This window comes from Perognathus longimembris, chromosome 2 (assembly GCF_023159225.1).
Source record: "Perognathus longimembris pacificus isolate PPM17 chromosome 2, ASM2315922v1, whole genome shotgun sequence".
Lineage (NCBI taxonomy): Eukaryota > Metazoa > Chordata > Mammalia > Rodentia > Heteromyidae > Perognathus > Perognathus longimembris.
In genome coordinates, this window is record NC_063162.1 from 19693512 (window position 1) to 19699730 (window position 6219).

Genomic DNA, 6219 nt, shown 5'->3' on the forward strand with positions numbered 1-6219 from the left:
CCCAGGTCAGCGAGCCGTAGAAACGTGGCAGCCAGATGTTCGTGACAGTGGGCAGCCCACCTGTGTCCAAAGGTTAACAGCCATGTTGCTGGAGATGTGGCTGCTGAAACTGTCTCCTTCGTTTTCCAGATGAGGAAACCGGAGTACTTGAATCACGCAAGCATTAAGTAGCAGTCAGGATTCCAAACTCGCAGAGCTGGGATGTATATGTTGGCAAATCAAACTAAATAGGGTGAGGATGTAGAGTGGGCTGAACTCTAATCGGAGGTGAATTTGGACCTGCAATGTGGATTACAACTAGTGAGCCAGAGGTTCTTGAGAGAGTGACTCCAATCACCCAAGAGCTATGGAGTGTAACTTTGCACATGCTCTGTGCTATGTGAGGTGCTACGGGGGCGTGGCCATCCACAGTATGTTTGGTGGCAGCTGTCGCTGACCAGTCTCTCCAAGGCTGTGATTCAGAACAATCTCCTGTCCCGTCCAGTGCCCACCTCATGGGATTGAACTGGAAGGTGGTTTGGTTTGGCCATCTGGGAGCCCCATGCAGACAGGCCAAGAGGCACCGCCATCAGTTTGCCTTGTCCCCAGCTCCCTTCACCCCTGCTATCCACAGTGGGTTATTTAACCTTTCTCTAAAGATGGCTTGTTCCTTTACCAAGTGTTTTGCTCTGTGTGTGTGTGTGTGTGTGTGTGTGTGTGTGTGTGTGTGTGTGTGTGTATGTGTGAAAGCAATACAGCCATGCACATATCTAGGAAAATTCTAGGAAGGTATATATTTGTGTTGCGCCCCCCCCCACTCTTGTTCCTTTGTATGTGAATAACCTCATGCCTTCTAACTTGGACATTTTTTTCCAACATGTAGTTCTACCTTATTCTTTAAAATGGCCTCTCATTATCTTACTGTCTGTATGAATGTGCTCCAATTTACCCAACTTCCCCTCCCAAAGAACACTCAAGTTGTGTGTGTGTGTGTGTGTGTGTGTGTGTGTGTGTGTTTCTGTGCTCTTAGAAACACTGGAATGAGCATTTCTAAGCACTAAACCTGTTTTGAAACAAGTCTTTGCTCATTCAGAATCACTATTCGGAACTATATTTGGTTCTTAGCAACTTGCCATATGTGGATTCATCGCCAAGCATTGTCCCATAGAAAGAAAACTATTTCCAGATCTATTCAATCATCATGACAGGAGAGTCAGGAAAATGCATGTAACCTGCAGTGAGCGACAGATATGCTCTACCTCGATCAGGCACAAATGTGGGGAACAAAAGCATAAGCCAAGGGCTCTGTCACCAAGTTCTGGGGCCTAATGGCTATAGAATAAGTGGGCTCCCTGGGGGTGGTAAGTGCAAGAGAGGGTGTGATTTTTGAGCCTGGCCTGGGGAAACATAAGAACAGAGGAATGGGCTTCCAGTTTGAGATCTAATCCCTTCATTCTCCTTTTGGGTAAGCAAGTGCCTTTCCAAGCTGCAGGCTCACACCTGTAATCCTAGCTACTCCAGAGGCTGAGATCTGAGCATCCACCAGCTGGGCAAGTTAACTAGTAAAAAGCTGCAAATGGTGGTGTGATGTCAGTGGTAGAGTACCAGCCTTGAGCAGAAAAAGCTAAGCAAGAGCAAGTGTTCCCCAGTTTAAAAAGACAACGGCACCTCTCCAAAGAAAAGCAAATTGACCCAGTTACCGGTGTGTCTATCAAATGCTTGTACTCCATTTATCTGAGCCCAGGCTGGTTTATTTCCTTCTGGCCTATTGGGCCTATCTTTATTGGTGAAAATAGCTTTTGCCATCCTTCTCATATTCTTCTCCAGCTGGACAAAGATGTCTGAAAATAAAACTGTCAGCAACAGATTATCTCCCAGCACGACAGAACCACATATGCTTTAGTGGTGGTCAAAGACCTTTCTCCTCTGCTCCCTGGGAAAAGGGAGGCCTCAGAAGTGCAAAGTGAGTGACATCCTAGCTACCTAGGAGGCTGCAATCTGGAGAGTCAAGATTTCACATCAGCTCAAGTTAAAAAAATAAAAAATAAAAAAAAGCTAAGACCCCCATTGCAACAGAAAAGGTGGTATTCAACTGCCATCCCAACTATATGGGAAGCATAAATGAGAATCACTGACCAACCTGGCTTGGGTGGAAAAAAATCAAGCTTCTACCTCAAAAAATAAAGCCCAAAAGGCTGGAGGTATGACTTAAGTGGTAGAGCATAGGCCTAGCAAATGATGAACCTCTGAGTTCAAACCCTTGTACCACCACCACCCCAAAAAAAGATAAATGAGATTTGCAAGACAGGAGTAGGAAGAGAGAGAAGGGGTTTGGTCTCAGGGTCAGGGATAATTTTGGGTTCTCAGGGTAACTGCATGTAAGTAGAAATAGAAAGCAAAGACCCACTTCCTGTTTCCACCAGTCCTGCTTGGCTGAATCCCCAGTGGGCCAGAGATGACTCCCCACCCCCACAGCCTCCTGCCTGCCTTCAGGGGGTGGGATGAGGTTCAGTGCTGCTGGAGGGCTGCTGGTGACCTTGGGTAGCTTCTAAAAGACAAGGCTCATGCAGACTCCAGGGGGCCTGGAGGCTGCAGGGAGCCCCAGGATCTCACAGCAGAGGGCACAATGAGCCAGTCTATAGTGTCCTCAGACCCCCATCCCAGGAATCAAGACCAAACTGGTCACCCCAGATGCTGAGAATAGCTAGGCTCAGCTCCAGCACTACTGACAGCTAGAAGCCCCAAGCAGCCGGCCTAAGACAACAGGTGATGCATTGAGGCCAGCAGTCTGAGAGACCCAAAGAACATCAAGACCACAAAAGTTCTCACTCCAGGACTACTCCAATGTGACAGCCCACTAGGTACCCTGACACCTTCCAGTGAGACAGGCTCCAGATAATCGCCAACTCCTTATTAGCTAATAGCTGGGACTCCATGCAAACCCAGCCATGTACCATCCTAGCATAGCAACTCTCAAGCATTTCTGTAGGCCTACAATTTGCCTCAGTTTCCTCAACTGTAAAGCCAAGGAAGTGCTGCTGCCAAGATGATTAAGGGAAAGGTGTGTGCTACACAGCTCAACAGCCACAAAACCAGCAGCCATCATTGTCTGTTCTCTTAGGACAGTTCCTGATGGATTGTTTCCTACTTTGGCCCACCCAGGGATGTCAATCGTGCTCTCCCGCCCCTCTCACATGTGACTCTTTTCTTGGGACCCCTTGGCACAGGCAGAATGTGTCCCCTATCTCTCCACTGAGGCCAGACCTACTACGTGCTCAGGAAGTTTTGACCCTCACTGAAAGAGGACATCTCTAGATCCACTACCACTTTCTACCTCCCTGTTCTCTTCAGGCCATCTGGGACAGACTCTACCGGAAGCACCCAGTGACAGCCCTTCTGTTTAGCAAATACGTGGCCATTCACCCACCTTTTAGGGCAAAAATACACAAACACGTGTGTGTGTGTGTGTGTGTGTATGTGTGTGTGTGTCTGTACATGCATGGGCACACTAATTTCCTTGCCCCTGAGCTGGGTATTAAGCCCACATTTAGCAAAGGCTGTTACCCCTTAGCAGTTCTTGATCCTCACACCCCACTCCTGTCCCTTGGTGCTGAGAGGGAGGCTGGGTCTTGCCCTGGGGGCATCCCTCTCACAAAGCTGACCTCTGATCTGCTGCTTTGATCCCCTTGGCCCCAAGACAGGACGGGGAATGGTTCCACACTGCTTGTTCTTATGGCAGGGAACTAACAGTATTGCCCTCAGAGGGAGGCTGTCTGCCAGGCACACGTGAGCTAAGGACCCTGGTCTAAGAGGATTTGTGGTCAGGGTGGATTTGTGGGAGGAAGTAACAGCAGAATATCCCACAGTCCATGGAACACAGCTTTGACCCTCCTGTCTTTGAGCTAGGTGATCCAAGGGCCCTTTGAGGTTCCATTTGGTTACTGGGCACCCTGTGGCTATTTCATATAGCTCAGTTATAACTCTCAGGGATGCCATGATGTTCCAAGAAGTGGCAAAGATTCTCCACTTGACAAATACTGGTTGGGCTTCTGAACCTTCTAGGCCTATCTGACATTTTCTTGTAAAATTCAGCTTTAGGAAAGAGCCCCCCACTCTCAGCATGTGATCATCCTGATGGGGTCCCTGGGGGTGCCTGGTCACATGGCCTGGCTTCAGCAGGGATCCTGGTAGATCCTTTTAACAACCCTCTGCTTCCCTCCTAATATGTTACCCACTACCCCCCTACCACCCGGTTCTACTCCTAGGCTTTAAATTTCCTACTTGCCCATGTTATACTGGCATGAGTACAGTCTTTTGTCTCACTGCTATAATCCCTATACCTAGCAGGATGATCCTGAATAAAGACTTCCTTAATTGTGCACTGACAAGTGCCCTTGAGTGATTTCCTCTATTAAGACAAGGTGGAGGAGGAAGATCCTGAGCACTCCTTTAGAACATGGGAGAGGGTAATTTATCATCAACAAGGTTTCAGAACTTCAGTATTAAACTAGGCCTTACAGTGAGAAGTGACGGTTGAAGCATATGGATAACTCTAGCTTCAGAGGGCTCATAGATTATTGAAGTTAAATCGGTACATCTGAAACCATCAGAAAACTACCCCCAAACCATGAGTGAAGCCAGTGCAATTGGAATCATCTAGTTCTACAAAGTGATGGGAACATGAACAAGGAGTTCAAGTTTGATCATTCATTCACAAACTCCACAGTAACTAATAATAATCATTGTCTACCCTGTACTGAGCATGCACTCAAGTATTAAGCATTAAGGATGATCTGGTCATTGTTTAACAATCCTATGGAATACTTCTCAGCAGTTCCAATTAAGATAGTCACAGTTACAGATGAGAAACTGAGGCCCCTAGTGGTAACACTGCTTGCCCGGGGAACTGACCGAGTGGCAGAGGCAGGATTTGAACCCAGAATGTCTCATCCCTTGTTCTTCACGTCTATGGTGAAGATCTATTTGGTCCCGCAGTTAAAACAACAACAACAACAAAAAAAAGACAGGAGGCTGCTCCAAAGAGCTGAGCACATGTTGGAAGCCATATTTGCAAGAGCTCCAACAAGCTGTTTGGGAAGACTTGACATCTAGTCACAGGATGGACTTCTGGTGCTGCTGGGACACCGGGATGAGGACAACCTGGAGGTGGGTGGGTTTACCTGGGTGGGCACAGTGGGGAGCAGGGACTAGCGTTGCTGGCTGCTTGCCAAGATGTCAGATAACAAAACACCAGGTTGAAAGAAACCTCAGAGGACCAGGGTACATTCTTGACAGCGCAGCCAGCCCAGGCCCCCTCCATGACTTTGACAAACCACACCTGGACAGAGTAGAAAGAAGGGCTTAAAAGGATCATCCTCTCAACCCCTGGCAGGCAGCAAAGAGGGAGGAGGAAGGTAGATGCCACATACAGGTAGTCCCTGCTTGGAGGTTCCAACTTGTGCCTTACCATTTAGATGAACCCACTTTACCATGCACAATTGCTTCTGTTGGCTGTCATCAGAATTCGCAAGCTGGAAGGAATTTCAAGGAACATTTAGTCATCATCCCACCACCACTAGTCCCAGTGACTGTGCCCGCCCCCTCTTCTGCGAGGATGCAACTTGACAGTCCAGACAGGGCTTTACTCCAAAACCTCTGAGGAAAGGAACAGCAAGCACATGGCCTCCTCCGGTCCGTTCTGATGTTCACATCATCTGTAGAGTGAGGTCTCTCAAATGCTGTGGCTTCAACTCATATCTTCTTTTCCAGGCCTCAGGAGACACAGCTCTCACTTTAAATCCTAGCCTTTAAAAAAAAAAAAAAAAGGCTTTTTACAAGATATACACCCAGTGCTAGAAAAGCAGGAAGTGTAGCTATGGCTTGAGTATTACAACACCAGCCTTGAACAAAAAAGTTAAAGGACACCATCAAGGCTCTGAGTTCAAGCCCTAGTATCAGCACACACAGTTTAAATTTTTATTTATCTCTCTCTAGGATACAAAATCATACATTTCCTGCTTTTTTTCTTACTATTGTATTTTTAACCTGTATATATTATCTCTGCTCCGAGATTCCCACTGTGAGTTTTTCCTGAAGCATTATTTAGTTGCCTCATCCCTTTTTTTTCTGGCAGGCTGAGTCCTACTTTCAACCAGAGTAGAAGACAGCTCCGTTTCCTCTGCCCTTCATATGGGAGCTAGTGCATCGACAGCAGTGTGGATTCACTAGCAAAGCCTGGCT